This window comes from Balaenoptera physalus (assembly GCF_965194825.1).
Source record: "Balaenoptera physalus genome assembly, chromosome: 11".
Classification (NCBI taxonomy): Eukaryota; Metazoa; Chordata; class Mammalia; order Artiodactyla; family Balaenopteridae; genus Balaenoptera; species Balaenoptera physalus.
The window spans coordinates 2678087-2697795 of NC_138896.1; the positions used below are offsets into that span (position 1 = coordinate 2678087).

A 19709-nucleotide genomic window follows, 5' to 3' on the forward strand; every position below is an offset into this window, starting at 1 on the left:
CCGTCCAGCATGAGAGCCACAGTCACATGTGGTTACTGAAATTTAGATCAATTGAAATAAAGTGAAAAACCAGCGCCTCGTGCTCAATAAGCCCCGTACGGCTGCACGTGGGTCAGCGCAGCTCCAGAACATTCCATTCTGTTGGAACGCGTCCATCTGGACCGTTGGCCGAGCTGTCACTCTGGTCCCTCCGGAGCTCCGTGCTTCTGGTCCCCGCTGCGGAGTCCACGCGGTGGCTCCGAGCTCCCAGGCCGGGGTCGAGAGCACGCGGCGCGCGTGGCCCGGGGGAGCCGGCGGGCGGGACGGCTCGGTACCAGGGCTCCACGCGCGGGCCGGCCGGGCCCTGCACCCGCTCAGCCAGCGCGAGAAGCAGAAGCACATGCAGGTCCTGAAGCAGCGCGTCGCCGAGGAGACCGTCAGCAAGGCCAAGGTGGGCCGGAAGGTCTCGCCCACTGCGACGCGGCGGACGCCGAGCCGAAGCGGAGCACCGTGGGGCTGCTGACCCCGAACGACAGGAAGGCGCGGCACGAGGCCCTGGTGCGCGCGCGGGAGAGGCAGCGGCCGCAGCGCGAACGGCGGGGGCGGCGGCGGCGCCGGATCTGCGGCCCGTCCTTCCCGCCCGACGACGGCGACGAGGACCCCGACGGGGGCGACCCCGAGAGCAAGGACGCGGCCGCGGACACGAGCTTCCTGCCGGACCGCGAGCGCGCGGAGGCGGAGGCGACGTCGACGTCCAGCTCCTGGGGCGGCTGCGGGCCCCGGGGCGCCGCGCGCATCCACAGGGGCGGGGCCACGCGGCAGCTGCTCAGCGAGGCCCGGATGGGGCGGCGCCCCGCCTTCCGCGAGCTGCGCGGATCCGGCCGCACGACCACACCTCCTACGACCGGATGGTGGCGCAGGCGCGCGGCAACAGCGGGCCGCTCTTCGCCTTCGACGTGCACGACGGCGTGCGGCTGCGCAGCGACGCCCCCCTGGAGGAGGGCGAGTCGCACGCGGGCGAGGCGGCGCTGCGCAGGCGGCGCGAGCAGAACCAGCGCCTGTTCCCCGCCCGCCGCTGGGAGCCCTACGACCCCGGGAAGCGCTGGGACGGCTGCACGGTCCGCTGACGCCAAGTTCGCGCCCCCGCCGGCGCGCTCCGGTGGCCTTGGCCTCTGTCCTGAAATTCAGTAAAGACCGACCGAGGCTTGGCGCTGTGCGGATGTGGTCCTTCTGGGGCTGGCGTTCTTCTCGGTCGTTGGGTGGGTTTCGGAGTGGTTCTAAGGTTGCCTGGCTCTGCTGGGCCGGTGGAAGCCTCGCCGGGCGCGCGGTGGACGGCAGTGAGGGTCAAGGCTGCTCTGACCCGGGTCACGGCGTTGTGGCCCGGAGTCGTGGGCGTGGACTTGGTCCCCAAGCCCCCAGACCGTCGGGGTTCCGGTCCCAGCCCGGCTTCTTATTTAATGTGTGACTTGAGGCAAACTGATGGAAACTATAAACACCCTCTCCTATAAATAGGGGTAACCATAGCACTGGAGATCAAAGGGAGGATGAAATGAGTCTGTATTTGTAAAACACTTAGATCTCAATAAATACCTGCTTTTATTCTTATGTTCTTGGTTAATTTATTTGAAGCAGTTTATATGGCCCATTTCAGAACCATCCGAGGGCAAAGCGGACCTGCCCATCCCTTTTTTACCAGGATCAGGGGCGCAGCCCTGCCCTGGCTGCTCCTCAGCTGGGTCGTTTACCCCCAGGGGTCAGGGGAACAGAAAGCTGGTGTGTGTGTGTGTGTGTGTGTGTGTGTGTGTGTGGTGGAGGGTCAGGATGACTGTTTTTCCTTTCACCTCGAGCTCCATATGGCTTGCACTTTCCTCACATCTTTACTCAGCCGGGGCCAGTCTACCAATAAGCCCATCAAAGGCATTCTTCATGTTGGGTACAGGGTTTTTGATCTCCAGCATTTCTTTTTGGGTCTTTCTTAGGATTTCTGTCTCTCTGCTTACGTTACCCATCTGTTCTCACATGCTGTTTACTTTATCCATTAAGCCCTTAGCATTTTTAGGTCCTAGCCTAATGAATTATCTAATGGTTGTTCTAACACCCCTGCCATGTCTGGTTCCAATGTTTTCTCTGTCTCTTCAAATTGTGTTTTTTGCCTTTTGCTCTGCCCTATAATATTTTTCTCGATAGCTGGCCATGATACACCAGGTGAAAGTCTTTTAGAACCTCTGCCCCTGGCCTGTGAGCTGCAGAGGTGTTTCTCAGGGGTTTTCCCTCCCCGCTTATGTGGGACGGGACGGCTAGAGGGGGCTGGAGCTGGGGTGTCCCTTCCCTCGGGTCAGCTTGGCTCTGATAGCAGCCCAGCAGGTCAGGCTCTGGATAACTAGTGTCTTCTGAGAGCAGACCTTGTTGAGAGGGACGGAGTGTTCTGGTGTATTCGAGATGGTCTCCTTTCCCCTCCCCCTGCTGGAAGCGGGAAGGGATTTTTCTTTGATATTTACAGTGGGAACCTGATTGAGCTCCTGGAGGTGAAACTCACAAAAGTGTGCGCCCCCAAAGCCCCCACCCGTGACTGAGTCCCCTGGAGCTTTTGGATCTCAGAGTTGCCCACACTGAGCTGAAGTCATTCACTAATTACAGCCCAAGTGTCCGGTTTCTGCTGTAAGTTGTGATGCTCTGTATCCAGCTGTCTGTCTCTCCAGTTTTGGGGGGCAGCAGTTTGCCCTATGACCTTACTTCTCTGGCCGTTCTAAGGAGAGCTGTTGATTTTTTCAGTTTGTTTGACCTTTTACTTGCTGTTAGCGTGGAGTGGTGACTTCTAAGCTCCTTACATGCCTAAACCAGAAACCAGGACACACATCCCGAATGTTCAGAGGCGTTCTAATAATTCCAGCCTCTTGAATACACACGTCCTGCAGCCATCTGCCTGCCCAAGTCGGGGTTGGTGTCTCGCTGTCATGCGTGGCTGACGCCCTGGGAACCCCCTCCACCTGCCCCGTGGGTTCCACTCCATGTTTCCTGTATCTTGGGTCTTCTTTCTGATTTGCTTCCTCTTTTTGATGGAGCACATCCTCCTTGGCTTTATGATCAAGGGTTTTTGAGAAGTATTTGTTTTTAGAGCTTGAATATCTAAAACTTATTCATTTTACCCTCCTGTGTGACTGAAAGTGTGGCTGGTGGAAATCGCTGTCTGTCAAGACGTCAAAGGCATTGCTCCGTCGTCCCATAGTTTGCTTTCTTAACTATTCCACTTAGTACCTTGAGCAGAAACTCGTGTGCAGGAGGGGTCACATCAAACCTGGGAAGACCATCCCAGACGCTCCAGGGAGGAGAGGCTGAGACCAGCTTCCCCTGACCTCTCACCGTCCCTTCCTTTGTGTGTCCAGGCTGCTCTGTCCACCTGTCCGGTACTCCATCAAGAGGCCTCTTCTCAGAGGGAGAAGCCCTCCCTGGCCTAGTCATCTGGTTTCATAGTCCCTTCCCTGCAAAATCTTCACCCGGATGGAAGTCCACAGCACTTTGCACTTGTCTTACATTCTGTGTCGTGTGAAGCTTTTTCCTCACGTCTGCGTGTTGAAGTCCTTATGCCCAGGAGTCAAGGCTTTATGATTCCTGTCTCCCCAGACTGCCTGGACCACAGAACTGTGGGTTTAACTGACTTGGATGAAAGCGGTATTTACTCCGGGATATTCCAAACACAGCACCAAGTGTACGTGCCCAGACCTCAGCTGGCCCCAAATCTTTCTGGGTGGAATTCAAGCCTGAAACAGACAGGATGCCTGGGCCACTGTTTCAGAGGCTCCCGTCCAAATGAATTCGGCTGGGGGCAGGGGGGCGGGGAGCTGCTACCTCCTCTGGTGGTACTGATGGCACCACAGAGCGCAAGACACAGCCCATCCCCCTCCCACCCCCCTCCTGACCCTCAGCCGAGACCCCAGGGACACAGTCGACACTGCATGACCTCTAAGGTGCGTTCTGAGCAAAGTGCTGCCTCTCAGTATCCCCTCTTGCTGGACCGTTACTATTGGCCAACTGCACGTTCTTGAGCTTTGCAGACCTCGTAAAGGACCATCCACAATGAGGGCCAACATTTAGTCAGTGCTGGGAACTGACTAAGCACTTCTGCTGCTTTAACTAATTTAATCCTTAAGAGGATCCTATGAGACGGGTTCTGTTATTCCCATTTTACAGACGAGGAGCAGAGAGGCTACAGTTATAGAGCCGTGAGGGCAGAGCTGGGGTTCGAAGTGCTACACTTCACTGGTGCCATCTTCTGCAAAGCCCTGAACTTGGCTGTGGTCCAACCACCTTGGTGACCCCGGGTAACTTTCTGGAGTGGACATACTGTTTTCCCACCAGGCGTATATTCCCTCAGTGTCCTTTTGGGGGACCACAGCGTCACCCCTGCTCTGACCCCGTGTGGCTCAGGTAGAGCTGTACCGACCCCTGGGCCCAGCGGTCTGCTTTGTCATCTTCTGGCCACTGCGGTTGGTTCAGGGCTGAGAACGACCCGGGCCAGGAGGAGCGGATGCCCCCGGCACAGTCGCGGGAGAAACTGGCAGTAGCTCTCCCCTGGGGCCGCGGCGTACAGGGTGATGTGTGTCCCCCGCTCCCGGAGACCCTACGCGGAGACGGGCTGCCTGACGTGAGGCTGACGCAGGAAGGCAGGGCGGAGAAGCAGGCAGGGGGACCCCCGTGCCGGGGGCCCTGGACTTCACCCCTTGCTGTTCTCGTGGACCACCAGGGCCCACAGAGGAGGGGCACGTCCCCCAACTTCTGGCCGACACACAGCCTGAACCGGGCTGGCTGTCACCGTGCCCACTCACGGTGCGCAGAGGGGCTCGGCCACCGTGTGCCTCGGGTCCCCGTTCAGGTCGTCGAAAGTCCTTCTTTCCGGGGAAGTAGAAATGGCCTCCCCTTTGTTTTAACCTTCCGTGCTAGTTCTGGCTTCTGCGAAGCAGAATCTCTGCTCCAACTGCCACAAATCAGAATTCAGAATTTGGGGAGATCATTTTCATGCTCACCCCCCACGAAGCCTCTCGAGCAGCCTCAAAATCCCCGGTTCCTTCTAGCACTCAGCAGGCGACAGACCCCATCTGCAGAGCTCCCGGCTGCCCCCAAATCCCTGCTCAGGAGTATCTGAGAGGCTCCAAGCCGGGAAGGGGAAAACAGCACCCAATAGCATTACTCTTCCTTTCAAGCCCCCAAACCCCACCTCAGGACGCTGCTTTGCTTAGATCTGCACATGCATTTACTCACTCAATTTCAATTTCCTATTTGAAGACATGAGAATACCTGTTTTTTTTTTTTTAAAGCTGTGTCTGAAGCATTTTGCTTTTTTTATTATTAATTTATTTATTTATTTTTGGGTGTGTTGGGTCTTCGTTTCTGTGTGAGGGCTTTCTCTAGTTGCAGCAAGCAGGGGCCACTCTTCATCGCGGTGCGCGGGCCTCTCACTATCGCGGCCTCTCCTGTTGCGGAGCACAGGCTCCAGACGCGCAGGCTCAGTAGTTGTGGCTCACGGGCCTAGTTGCTCCGCGGCATGTGGGATCCTCCCAGACCAGGGCTCGAACCCGTGTCCCCTGCATTGGCAGGCAGATTCTCAAGCACTGCGCCACCAGGGAAGCCCCATGAGAATACCTTTTAACTTGATGTTATGAAGAACAATTTTTAAATAGCCAAGTCTTCAGAAATGTCCACGACTATGCATTTAAAACTAATTTCCAGGGCTTCCCTGGTGGCGCAGTGGTTGAGAATCTGCCTGCCAATGCAGGGGACACGGGTTCGAGCCCTGGTCTGGGAGGATCCCACATGCCGCGGAGCGGCTAGGCCCGTGAGCCACATTTGCTGAGCCTGCGCGTCTGGAGCCTGTGCTCCACAACGGGAGAGGCCACGACAGTGAGAGGCCCGCGCACCGCGATGAAGAGTGGCCCCCACTTGCTGCAACTAGAGAAAGCCCTCGCACAGAAACGAAGACCCAACACAGCTATAAATAAATAAATAAATAAATTAATTAATTAAAAAAATTAAAAAAAAAAAACTAATTTCCAGAAGCAGAATTTGTTGGGACAAAGGATGTACGGACACTAGGGATTTTTAACAAATATTGTCTAATTGCCTTCTGCAGGATACTGAATTTTCCAGAGATAGTGGCAATATCTCTCACACTACACGCCCTTCTGTAACGTACCTCCCCCACCAAAAGGTGAAGTTTATTCCTCCACCACGGTGGGTGGGCCCTGGGCCTGCTTTGACTAATGCAATATGGTAGAAGTGATGCTGGGCCCGTAGACAGATCTTTGAACTGGCCTGGTGGCTTCCGTTCCTGCCTCTCGTAAACACTTGCCTCCGAGACACCCTCTCTTAAAACCTAACTGCCAGTCTCCCTGCAGAGGCACGTGGAGGTGCTTCCGTTGGCATTCCAAACCGAGCTTCCAGCCCACAGCCAGCTCCAAGGCCAGCCATGTACGTGAGCAACCTGGGATGTTCCAGCCCAGCAGGAGCCCCCAGGTGACTCTAGGTCCAGCATCAGGACCACCCAGCTAAGCCCAGTAGATCCACAGAACCCCTTGAGGTAATAAAATAGCTGTGAAGCCACCCGGTTTGGCGGTCTTCTGTTACATAGCAACAGAACTGAAATCCCCTCCAAAAAGACTGCCCCAATGGATGTACGTTCTCATCAGTAGTTTATATACGTGCTTCTTTCCCCAAACCCATATCCACACCTGGTATTTTTTTTCACCTTTGCAATGTGATAGGTGAAGAGTGCATTTCAATGTTGAATTCTTTAGCTGCTAGTGAGACTAAGTCTTTCTCCTTGTTTTTCTTAGCCACATGTAGTTTTTCCGCAAGCTGCCCTTTTACGATTTGCCTTCCTTTCTATTTTGTTTTGAATTCTTTACAACCTGTTTATTACCTTTGTTCTTTCATGTGGCAATATTTTATCCTGTGTTTCATCTATGTTTAACGTGTTTGTAACTTTTTCTAGGTACAGGGGCTTTTCATTTTTATGCAGATAAAATCCATCCATCATTTAATGCCTTTGCTGTAACCCCACCTCACAGACTTTTACGCAGTATCCCGGCCACATGTTTCCTTACGTAATTTGCCTTTGCTGATGGGTTCCTCGGTCTGTGCTCTTCAGCTCTCTTCAAGCGTGTTTTGTCTCTGCGTTCAGCTTCAGGTGGGGACATGACCACTGGCTTCACAGGGTCTCCCTCCATCCGCGTCCTGCCTGAGTCGTTGACCACCTCCAGCTCACACCCTCCCCTCACTGCCTTCCTTGACCTCCTAGCTCCGATGACACCGACGGCTTTTCTTTCCTCTCCCTTCAGCCGTTTCACAGCACGTCCAGAGATCAGCAGCACTGCTACGTTCCTCTTTCAAGATCTCCAGCTTCGAGCCACCAATGACCTTCTCACGTCGCCCTTCATTGAACTTCTGCAGAATCCCCCCCCTTCACACTCAGGGTGGTCTCTGCCACACCAGCCTCTCCCTGCTGTGTTTCCTCTTCCATGCAGTCTGGGCATCTTAGGTCACCACTCCACGGTGCCCCCTCCGCCATCCAAGGAGCCCTTCCCTTTGCATCAGGAACGCCATGCCCGTGATGGCCGTGCACAGAGGGGCGGCACAGCAAAGGGACCACGGGCCCAGGCCCAGGTCAAGGCTGTCTAGATGTGAATCGCGGCTCTGCCTCTTATCAGCTGGGTAGCCTTGGGAGAGTGGCTTAAGCTCTCTGTGCACTAGACAACGTAGAGCTGCACTAACTCGATAGCCACTCACCACACGTAGCTAGTGAGTACCTGAAATACGGCCAGTTCTGAACTGAGGTGTGCTGTGAGTGTGAAATATATACAAGAATCAAAAAGGGAGCAGCACAAAGGAATGTAAAATATCTCAGCAATAATCTTTTTGTGTTAGTTACATGTTGAAATGATAATATTTTGGATATTTTGGATTACCTAAAATAAATTATTAGAATTAGTTTCCGCTCATTTCTTTTTGTTTTTTCATAGTGGTCATTAGAAAATGTAAAGTTACCTCTGTGGCTTTCTGTGGGACAGTGGTAGAGAAAATCAGGACAGACGGGACAGCTTTTGCCTCATTTTGCTAACATCTCCCGTCATTCAGGAGTTGAGAAGTCCACCGAGAAAGCAGTAGCCAGTATTGTGGCAGTGTGTCGTCAACTGCTAAATAAACAATAGACAACACGTACCTTACCTGAGCCAGAGGAGGTAGACTCCCCGGCAGGTCAAGCAGGGAAACGCCTGGACTTTGTCCCTGAGGGGGTGGGTGAGTAAAGTCGCTCACCGTCGGGGGCAGGGGCCTGGTGCTGCCCGCCTGCTGCAGGGGACACAGGGCAGATCACAGTGGAACCGCGTTCCGCCTCTGGCCCCCGTGTGGTCCTTTTTCTGACCCCAAATGCGTGGGGTTCTTCACACCACGACCAGCTCTCCAACACCCACTGGGTGTCCTGCAACTCAATTCAGTTCTGACACTGTCACCCGGGGTGAGCACAGACCCCCCAAGACTGTCCTCACTTCAGGCTCCAACCACAAATGAGGTGCCCAGGCCACCCCACCTTTTGCCCGGCCGACTACAGGCCTGGGGCTTCCTGTGACCCACCCCCCTCGGGTTTGATGATTCACTGGAATGACTCAAAGAACTTGGAAAAGCACGTTACTTACATACATTGGTTTATTACAAAGGGTACAAATCAGAGACAAGCCAATGGAAGAGAGGCACAGGGCAACAGGTGGGGAGGGATGCAGAGCCTCCGCGCCTTCTGGGGGCGCATGCCCCTCAGGACCTCAGTGTGTTCACCAACCTGAAGCTCCCTGAACCCCACTGTTCAGGGGTTTTGTGGGGCATTTGCTGTATAGGCATGACTGCTGACATCACTGGCCACTGGTGATTAGAAATCTGCAGCCCCTCTCCCCTCCCCAAAGGTCAGAGCTGGGGCTGAAAGTGCCAACCCCCTAATCACCCAGTTGTCTCCTCTGACTACCAGTCTCCGTCCGTCCTAAAGCTGCCCAGGGGCCACCGAGAGTCACCTCATTAACACAAGCTCAGGTTTAGTGGAAGGGCTTGTCGCGACTAACAGACACGCTTCATCACTCGGGAAATTCCAGGGCTGGTGGGAGGTCTGTGCCTGGAAGCAGGGGCGAAGACCAAATACAGGTTCCTCTGCGCAGCCCCACGGAGGCAACACCTACCTGAACCGGTGGCTTCCAAACCCGTTTGGCCACAGCCCAGACACAAGTCTCCCATCCTAACCAAGAACACAAACACGACGCACACAGACGTGCGGGTGTAGACGTTACTGTGAACAAAAGGTTCATACAGACTCCAGGAAATGACACTCACCCTGACTCTGTGCCGTGTACTCTGATGGCTCCAACTCAATTCAGTTCATTCCTGTTTCCTTCTGTGTCTCCTTCTGTTTTGCTTTGTTTGTTTGTTTTTCATGCTGCCTCCACCTCATGAAACGGATTTCTCGTCGCACTAGTGTGTCTCAGGCCACAGTGTGAAAGACACTCAGTAGCCAAGACTCTTTGCGTCTCCTCTCTGAGATGTTATAAAAAGGAGGGAGGCCTGAAAACACTCTCTGCAAGGCAGAGTTGCCTCCTGGACCAGCCAGTAGAGAAACAAGCTTGCAGACGAAGAGACGGAGCGCAGGGAGACTCAATCGTCCAGATGGAAAGAACGAACAGCAGAGGAAAGGCTACGTCCTCTCAGACGGGTCTCCCCTCCAAGAAGTGCCCAACGCAGGGTCTTCAGGCAGTGGCTTGTTTCGAGGACCCAGAGCGGTGCCCCAGGACCCTCTTATCCCCATACCTGGCCCCCCACCTCTGGTCATACGTCTGCCTTGAACCCTCTGACTTTCTCAAGAAGTCCAGCTTCCCGGAGTCTGGACGGCCTCACCACCAGACACCCAGAGCTGGCACGTGGACCACTACAGAGATTTCCATCCAGAGATGGGGAGGCAGAAACGGGGTCCCACCCCAGCCCTGGAAAGGGATTCCGGCCAGAAGCAGCAAGTGTGCTCCAGGGAGGATGGCAAGGTCTTTGTCCTTAGAGCTGCCCTCCCAGCCTTGTGAGTCTGAGGCAGATGCTCTCCGTTATCCCAGAGAAGCACGTGGCTTCTACGCTCTTTCTTCCTCCCTGGGCTAAATTGTTGTGGCTCCGCCTCGCTCCTCCTAGTGGGCCGTGTCTGACATCTGTGCAGGTCCTCATTTGTGGGTGTATGGAGTGTGGAGAGCTTCAGGACGGTCAGGGACCAGCTATCCCACACAGGGCAAAGAGGAGCATTTATTTATGTGCAATTTTGTAACATGCTTTTAAAAGGTACCATTGTATTGAAGCATTTTCCCCACGTTGTCTTCAAAAACACCCCACAAAATATTTTCATCTCCATTTATCCCTTTTCAGGCTTTTAAAAAATATATGTATACTCCATATATGTCTTCAAAATATACAGATTTAGAAGACGCAATTTTCAGTGTTCTAGATTTTTTTAATTATTGTCCTCAGTAATGACAGGCCAAAGTAAAGACCGGCCTCACTTCTACTTTTCCACAATTGCTTTCAAACTAGGCTTTCTCTCTACGGTGGCAGCATCTCCTGTGTGTTCTTTGTGGTAATTTACATGTGCATTTGTATATCCTGGGAAAGACGCCTAGAATCTTTTCCTGTTTTTAAAAAGTTGAAAGTCTACTAACCTAAACACAGAATGTTTTAGAAGATAGCAAAGCCTCTTTTCAAATCAAGTAATTGTGGGGTTAAGTTTCTCCCTCGGACCAATAGGACACGGTCTGTCACAGCACCGAACCGAACCGAGGCACTGCCTTCCAAACTTGCAAACGGAGGTTCTGGAACCCGCCTCCCTCCTAACTGTGAATCCTTCTGGACTCAACTGATTTCATGTCAGTTTGGGAGTGGAAAGCAGGAGGAAGGAGAAAACTTTTTGAAAATTGTAAAACTGCCCCCTCTACCCCGCCCATCTCACCCAGTGCACAGACAATATTGTTCTGGTTTTTTTAAGAGGATTAAAACCCACCCCACCCAGCCCCAACCACACCTCCTTTGCTTTTTCCAAGAGCCCATCAGAACCCTGGCCAAGACCTGGTCCCAGTCTACCTGCCGAGGACAGAGCCCTTCCCTGCTCAGAAACTGCATCCTTCATTTCCCCCTGTTGGTGACATAATGAGCTGCCAGTTTCTCATTTATAACATCCCTCCTTCTCTTCATCACTCAGCCACCTTTAATGTCTCTAAATGCCTAGATGCCGGCTTTAGCCCGGCCTCTCCACCACAAGGCTGCCTGCGAGCAAGAGGAAATAAGGACGCGAAGGTCCTCTGAGCCACATCCGGCTCCTGTCAGGCCAGCGTGCCGCTCACACTGGACCTCTGTGTGGCTTTCAACGAGTGTGTTCGACAAGGCAGTCAGCGGGCCGCTTCGGGGTTGGCACCTGGTGAGCCAGGGGGACGTGGGTCATCGCCTTCCGTGTTCTATGGATGCCCAGGAGCCAAGGGCCGGGACTGCCGTGGAAAGCCAGTGCAAAGCAGTGTCCTTCCCAGAAAGGACGTTCTGATCCAACGGGGCTGCCAGATGGAAACTTCTCCTGTCTCCTGTCACCAGAGGACCGGGCTGTGGGGTCAGTGCTGGGGCCTGAGCGAGAAGGGGATGAGCTGAGACAGGCTGGTCGCAGGCAGTGGCAGCGGCCCCGAGCCTCCGCCTTGTGCACGCAGGACCCTGTCTGCTCGGAAGCAGGGGGAGTCGGCGGGGCTGTCCTGGAAGGGTTACCAGGAATGCCTCCCTGGGGAACAGGGAGCCCGGGAGTCTGCGCTTTCCTCCTGGTGCTGGCGGGCCTTTGCCATCTCCTCCAAGTCGGCACCACAACTGCATTCCAGGGCTCCGCCAGCCGCTGGTCCGCGACCTTCAGGTTTCAGAAATGCAAATATTTAACAGGTAGATTAGGGCATTGGTTTGGTTTGACACATTAGTTTAGTTTTGTCTTTTTAAAGAAGTCAGGGTTTTCAGGACAGCACATTGCTAACCATATCACCCACCTAAAGTCACGGATAAAATCTGACGCTGTAGGGTATGAGGTGACAGAGTTCAAGATAAACACTTTGATCTTCCAAACCCACTTCCACGTTTACACAGTCATTCCCTCCCTGGTGCCAAAGGGTAAATGGATTAGTTGGGTCATTCTGAGATGTGCTGTTGGATAGAGATTCAAATCTCCTCCACCTCCGCCTTCACACCGAAACGCCAAGACTAATTTCAATTTCTATTGTAAGTAGGTATTGAAAAAAGAAAAAGGAAGTGAGATCAAACTTTAAAAATGTTCTTCAGGACAAAAACGTGTGTTTGTAGTCTGTCTTTTTCCTTCTCGTTATATGTGATTTCACATCACAAGAACTTCTGCTGCAAGTCAGACCCAGTTCTGCCTTTGAAAGCAGCATCGACATAACAGTTTGTGGGAAGAAGGTCTCTCACCTATGAGGCCAGATGGTGGTTCTTAGACTTTGGTGACCGTGAGTCCCGAGAGCTCCTCAAAACTGCAAAGTCCTGCCCGACCCCTACCCAAGAGGTTCAGCTCAGTCGACCTCCAGGTGACTCTACTGCAAGTGACTGGGGCCGGTCTTTGAGAAACACGGGCAAATACGAGCAAAAAAATCTCTGCCTTGACTGCGTGTTGACCTTGGGGAGGACAAGATGGGTCTGGGGGTGAAGAAGTGAAAGCGGGGAGTATAGACATCTCTGTAGGAAGTTGGGGAAGAGAAGAAATTGGCCACTAGCCAGTGGTGGATGTGGGAGAGAAGGAAGACGTGTACCATTTTATTATTACTATTTTAATGAATGGAAAGATTTAAGTGCATTTATGTGCTGAGAAGAACTGGCCAATAGTGAGGGAGAAGTTGATGATGACCTGAGAACGGGAGTGACCGATGGAGCAGGGCCCCAGATGAGGGAAGAAGGATTAAATCCAGTGCACCCCGCTGAACCACCAACCAGCCTTGAAGAGGAGGAAGGGAATTTACCCTTTGAGTCAGAGGCAATCTGAATAATAACTTGTTCAGATAAGAGAAAATGGATGGACAGTGTCAGCTAAAGTTTCTATAACAGTGTTGCCTGGTGGTTTGGCTTTACTTGAAGTTTTGAAACAGGAAAATAGGATTTAGAGAGAAAATGGACACCAAGGAAAGCTCTCGTCAGAGCCCGGATGGTACTAGGCTTCCAGGAAGCAGTGGCCTCTAGATGCTCAGGAATAACGGCTCTATCTTCTCACCAAAGGGGACAATAGGAATCCCAACCACCCCTCCTGGCTGCTGTCTGACCTTCTTATTAAAAACATCCTGTAATGTCAGTTTATCATTTATGTTGGGCCAATGACCCTGTGATTCTCAGCGGATAATATCTCACAAAACACTAGGTAGTGTTACAGGGATTTAATGCATTGTTTTTGATGTTTATTTTGCATTATGTAATGTTACAGGTATATGTTATTATATAAATGTACATTCTTATTCCATAAATTTAGAAAATATAGACAAGCAGAGAGAGGGAAAAAGTCCCGCCGCAGAAAGACCACCACTCTCAAGACTTGGTGCCGTGATAACGAACCTCCAAGATGAACCCGCAATAATCCTTGTCGCCCAGCATCTGCACCCCTGTGTGGTCCCTCCCACACGGCATCAGGGCCGGCCCTGTGTGACCAAGAGAATACAGAGAAGTGACAGTGTAGGGCTTCCGAGGCCAGGCCGTGAAAGACATCGCCGCTTCCACCTGTAACCCGGATTTCTCAACGGTGGCACCATGAACATTTTGGACCACATAATTCTTTATTGTGGGGGGATGTTCTGTGCATTATAAGATGTTTAGTAGCATCCCTAGCCTCTACCCATTAGACGCCAGTAGCACCTCCTACTCGGTTGTAAAACTCAGAAATGTCTCCAGACATTGCTGAATGTCCTTGGGGTGAGGGGGCAAAACGGCCCCCAGTTGAGGGCCATTGACCTAGACTCTCGACTTGCTGGCTCTGGGGGGAACGGCCACCAGGTGTTATGAGAGCAGCTCTGCAGAGAGGAGCACGTGGGGAGGAGCTGAGGCCCCCCGGCCAACAGCCGGCACCATCTTGCCATCCACTGGGGGGAGCCGCCTGGAGAGGGGCCCAGCCACAGGATGACTGTGGACCTGGCCAAAAACTGATGGCAAACTTCACGGGAGCCGGAACTGCCCAGATGGACCACTCTGAAATTCCTAATCCATGGAAACCGGGGGAGATAATAAATAATGATTATGTTTTCAAAACCACCAAGTTTGGGGCTGACTTGCTTAGTTGATTTCTTTGCTTCGCAATTATTCTTGAGGTTTGAATACTGACCACATGAAGAGTAGGTATGCACTTCCTTTTTCTTTCCCTGAGCACATTTCCCTAGGGCTCAGGTCAAAGGGTAAAAAATGAAGATCAGCACGATTGTTTACCTATTACATAAAGTTATCGTGTGAAATTAAATTCTTCATAATATTTCGAGTCCTGGGTAGAGAATATGTCACAACACCAGCCCCTGAGGGTGTGATGACCAGGATGCTGGCCGTGTCTGTGAGTCTCAGCTCTCACGCCCCAGTTTCGGTGAACTCATCTCCCGTCTCTGAGCAGTGAGTTATAATTGTTAGGAACATGCCCCGCTTTGCCTGGCCAGGTCTGTGGAAGAATTAATAATGCACGTGTGGGTCTCAGTCCCTGGTTCAGCCTCAGGTCACCGAGTGAGCTCAGGAGTAATGACACCCCATGAATCATGCTAATTCAGACAGATTGTACCTGGGTCTAACCTACTTCCACGGCTTATGGAGGACGTGACTATCACTCACCGTTAAACAGACCAAATCTATGTGTCGTTCCTAAACAGGTGAATGCACTGCTCCCGCAGGTAGGAAATCAAATGTGTGAGTCTCTGGACAGCGAATCTGAGGTCCCTGCCCTTGCCAGTCCCGTTGCTCTGGTTTGAAGATCTGTTTGCCCTGAGATTTTGGCAAGGTAGCTTGGGGGTTTTGTTTTTGTTGTTGTGTGTTTTACATACTATTATCATTTGACAACGAATTAAACCCCCTATGTTTCCCTCTTTTAGCTACAATGGGCTTGAAAGGGTTATTCAGCTTTAGTTTTTAATACATTCAACAGAAATGTATCAATATTATTCCACTTTTTTCTATTGTCAACAAATACATATCATTCCATTTTTTACTACAGTCAATGAACATGTATATTATTCTATTAGCAAAATTGTCTGCTGATTTTAGAGTACCTAAATCCAGTTATCCAGTTCTAGAAATATCAATGTCCTATCAGTGATTTTCCTAGAAATTTATTAGGGGAGAGAAAACTGAAAACTAGGGAGCAAAGAAATGTAGATTCTTATTCCTTGGTTTGGTTCTAGAGATCTACCAGCCAACAGATCATGGAGTATTTGAGGGAACAGAACGAAAAGGAAAGAAAGAGGAATAAGAAAACCGCTTAGGCCCTAGAATGAGCCAGGCACCATTTTTGCATATTATCTTTAACTCTTTCTCTGATATATATTTAACATAGTTATAACCAAAGTGTACATATACTTTATGTATTATTTTTTCCATAAGCTATTATATGGTTCTATGTTTCAAAATAGACCATATAATTATAATTTTAATGGCAGCGTAATATTCCATGATCTTGAAGTACCGTCATTTACTAAGCTATTTCCATATCGTTGGACATCTGGTTTGTATGAATCACGCTTTTAACAAGTTATGACTTCCAGGAAGATCTAGAATATTGTCAACAGATGGCTCGTGAAAGTGATTTTGATATTACAGTGCCTCTGTTGATGATTCTGCAGTAAATAAAATGTAACTAAAGATTGCTCACAAGTTGGTTGGAAACGTGGGTATTACATACACAAATAGAAGTTAAGGTGAACTAAAGAGATATGCGAAATTCAACAAAATGACACAAATTAGATGTAGGTGAGAAGGAAAAGGCCAAATACACATAGAAACAAAATGGAGCCAGATACATAAATAAAGATATTTTAGTCACATTACTCATCCACATGTTAGAATTTTCATGGTGCAGGAGATTCTCTACCTGAATCCATGATTCTATTTAATCTTGAAATACTGAGGGTGTTCTCCAGGTTTTATATCCCTATACAGCTAAATTCTTTCTCAGTTTCTAAGATTATTTTAAACCCATATTCCTAGATTAAAGCAACAGTTTTAAAGTGAAAGGCAGGAACGGAAAGTGGTGGAATAAGGCATTTCCCTAGTTAGAGAAAAAGAAAATAGGGAATCTCAGGAGTGACTGTGACTTGTGGGTTGTGGAGGTTTAGGAAGGTACCCTGAAGAGGAATAGAGAAAAAAGGAAAGAATTTTTTCTGTAGTGTGTATTTTGAATAAGAGAGAGTGAAAGAGCTACACAGTGCTCTTGTATCAGACACTCTTATGTCTTCAGACTACATCTTAGGACTTTAGGGGCTGAAGTTGTCCTTTGAAAAGGACCAGATTCTCCCAGTTGAGCAATGGGGCAAATTCCAACTCCCTGGAACGTTCTAGCAGTTGGAGTGACAAATGGAAAATCATTCACATTGATTTGGCTCTGAGAGGAACCAATGTTTCTTTGTTCTTCTTCCCTCCCTCACTGGTCCAGCTGTGACTTTGCACCAACCTTGAAAATTCACCCAAACTGTTATACAACGAGAGGATCTGTCTGCTAGAAAAGGGTCTCTGTAGATCACTTCTTTACTCTGAGACTCACAGTGGTGGCTCGTGGGACGGTACAAAACCCAAATCCTAGCTCTGAGCAGGGCGATACCCTGGCCTCCTCAGGTCTTGTCAGTGTCCGTTGGAGTATGTGTCTTTAGTAGAAAATGCATACTTATTCCTCAGGTTTTATCTGCTCTGTTTAACTGGCAGTTATCTTCAACCCCTGTGTTAAGGGAGATCAAATTCTGTCACGCAAATGAATATACTTAATTACATACCAGTATCTATGTAGTCACGTATCAGTAATTATTTGAGTAGGAAATCAATAGACTATTAGATTATAAAGGTTTCTAAGAGAAAATCGATTACATTTTCTCTTTATTTAAACTTTATTTATTTATTTATTTATTTATTTATTTATTTATTTATTTATGGCTGTGTTGGGTCTTTGTTTCTGCGCAAGGGCTTTCTCTATTTGTGGCAAGTGGGGGCCACTCTTCATCACGGTGCGCAGGCCTCTCACTATCGCGGCCTCTCTTGTTGCGTGCGGAGCACAGGCTCCAGACGCGCAGGCTCAGTAATTGTGGCTCACGGACCCAGTTGCTCCGCGGCATGTGGGATCGTCCCAGACCACGGCTCGAACCTGTGTCCCCTGCATTGGCAGGCAGATTCTCAACCACTGCGCCACCAGGGAAGCCCCACATTTTCTCTTTATTAACATTTACACCATGGTACTATCATGATGACAAGTGAAAATTTGAGCTAATTTCTGTGATTCGCTTATGTATTCTACAGATATTTATTGTGTTTTAGGCATGGAGGGGAAACAACAGGAAATAAGAGGACAAGGGCCCTGATCCCATGTGGAGTGACCATTCTTGTTCAGGAAAATGGGTAATAAACAAATAGGCAGATATATTATCAAGATAATTACATATTTTTGCATTAAAACACCTTTTAATAGAGATTTAACATGACTTTGTCTGGTCTTTTCAAAAACCCTGGAAGGTGGATAGAGAAGGCATTACCATATCCATTTTTAGTATTATTTTGAAGTAGTTTCCAATGCACAGAAAAGTAAGAATAGTACGAAGAATTACCTTCACCTAGATTTCCAAATTTTTAATATGGTTATCAATTATGTAATTAATTGTTAATAATTATTAATGTTTCTGCATTGTTTCATCACCTTCTCTCTCTGATAGATGGATAGACGATAGATGGATAGACAGATAGATAGATAAATAGATGATAGATAGGGAGATGATGGATAGATGGATGGATAGACAATAGATAGATGATAGGGAGACAGATGGATAGATAGATGATGGATGGATAGATGATAGATGGATAGGTGATTGATAGATAGATAGATAGATGATATGCAGATTGATAGTCTTCCTGACCTCATGTCCCATCACCCCTAAATATTCTCCCTGGTACCTCCTAGCAACAAGGACCCTCCCCTCCACCGCCACACATGACTCTCCGAGGCAGAAAGTCCACACAGCACAGCCATCCCACCTTCAGGCCTTGCTCACGTCTCACCGGCTGGCTCAGCAGGCTCTCTTTCCCTTCCCCACGGAGGCGCCTACACTGAGCACACACTGCGGTGGGTCTTCGGCCCCACTAGGCTCTTTCCATCCGGACCAGTCCCCAGCCTTCCCGCCTCTAGGATCCTTGACAGTCGTCAAGGGCACAGGCCCCTCCACCAGCAGGAACACCTCTGCAACGATGCTGTGTTCACGGTGCCCGCCTGTCCCAGCTGCGGTGCTGTGACCTTGATCACGAGTCAGGCTGTGTCTGCCCCTTCCCTCCTTGCATCTGGTTAATCATTTTGTGGGGAGATGGTCCAATATTTTGCCAATATCCTGTTTCTCATCACACCTCCACCCACCAGTGACATACACGTGTCGACCACTACTCTTATTGTTGCCTAGTAGTACTTATTTCCATTGTTCCTTCTACATCTATTGGTTGGCATTCTGCTGTAAGAACAGCTTTCCCTTCTCTTCATGTGTTTATTTATTTACTTACTTATTTTTATCAGTATGGACTCACAGATTCCTATCTCATACAGTGGGTTGTAATCCGATTATTTCTTTTGATGCTTAAACTATTCTAAAAATCAGCCAGTGGGAGCCCCTTCAAGCTGGTTCTTGTGTCCTTTTGACATGTTCCCATCGTTCTTGCGTGCTTCCTTACTTTTTGGCACAAGAAGATGTTTCAGGATTATCTTGTACTTTTCCTACTCCAGCCCTGGAAGCAGCCCTGGCTCCAACCAAGATCTGAGTGCTGGTTTGCCTGTTCCTACTGGGGTGTCATTGCTTCTAGGCCCTTTCAGCTGACAGAGGTTGGAAATATGTGTAGGTATATGTACGTGTGTACATACACATGTGTGTGAAAACAGATATATGCACACATATGCAGAAATATACATATATATATATACCCACGTTCACACACAGAGACATCTGTAAAAATTTCCATGTCTAATTCTGTGTGCGTGCACACACACGCACACACACGCACGTGCACACGCACACACACACTGCATGAGTTCATACCGATATTTCTAGTTTCAGTCCAACCCCTCGAGGTTCTTTCCAGCTTTCCTTCTCCCCTGGTTGGTAAACGCTGCTCAGCTGTACGTGATGGAGAATCCCCGGGGGTGGGGGGGGCCGCAGGCACTTAGTTTGCCCGGGGAAGGGCTCTCTGAGGATAAGCCTGGATGACAAGAGAGGGTGGGAAAGGGTTCCAGCGGAGGCGAGAGCAACGTTGCAGGAACCGGCTCAGAATGCTCGGGAACCCAAGCGGAGAGGCGGGCGGCTGCCGGCGACACAGACAGGTAAGGGGTGCGTGGGTTACGCGGGGGAGGTGGGAAGGCCTTGGAGGATCTTAAGTAGGGGGGCGGCGACATGGTCTGATTTGATGTCCAAGACAGCGCTCGGGCTCCCATGGGGGGCGGACCGTGGGAGGACCGG

The 19709-nt window shown here is 50.2% G+C and overlaps 1 long non-coding RNA gene across 1 annotated transcript; it reads right to left on the reverse strand.

Moving 5' to 3' along the window:
• Positions 1-11009: 11009 nt before the first annotated feature.
• LOC309638503 lies at positions 11010-19378 on the reverse strand. The gene is made up of 3 exons (XR_014251181.1): positions 18250-19378; positions 11782-11914; positions 11010-11646 (listed from the first exon to the last, which is right to left on the reverse strand). It is a non-coding gene; the product is annotated as an uncharacterized lncRNA (long non-coding RNA).
• Positions 19379-19709: the final 331 nt, after the last annotated feature.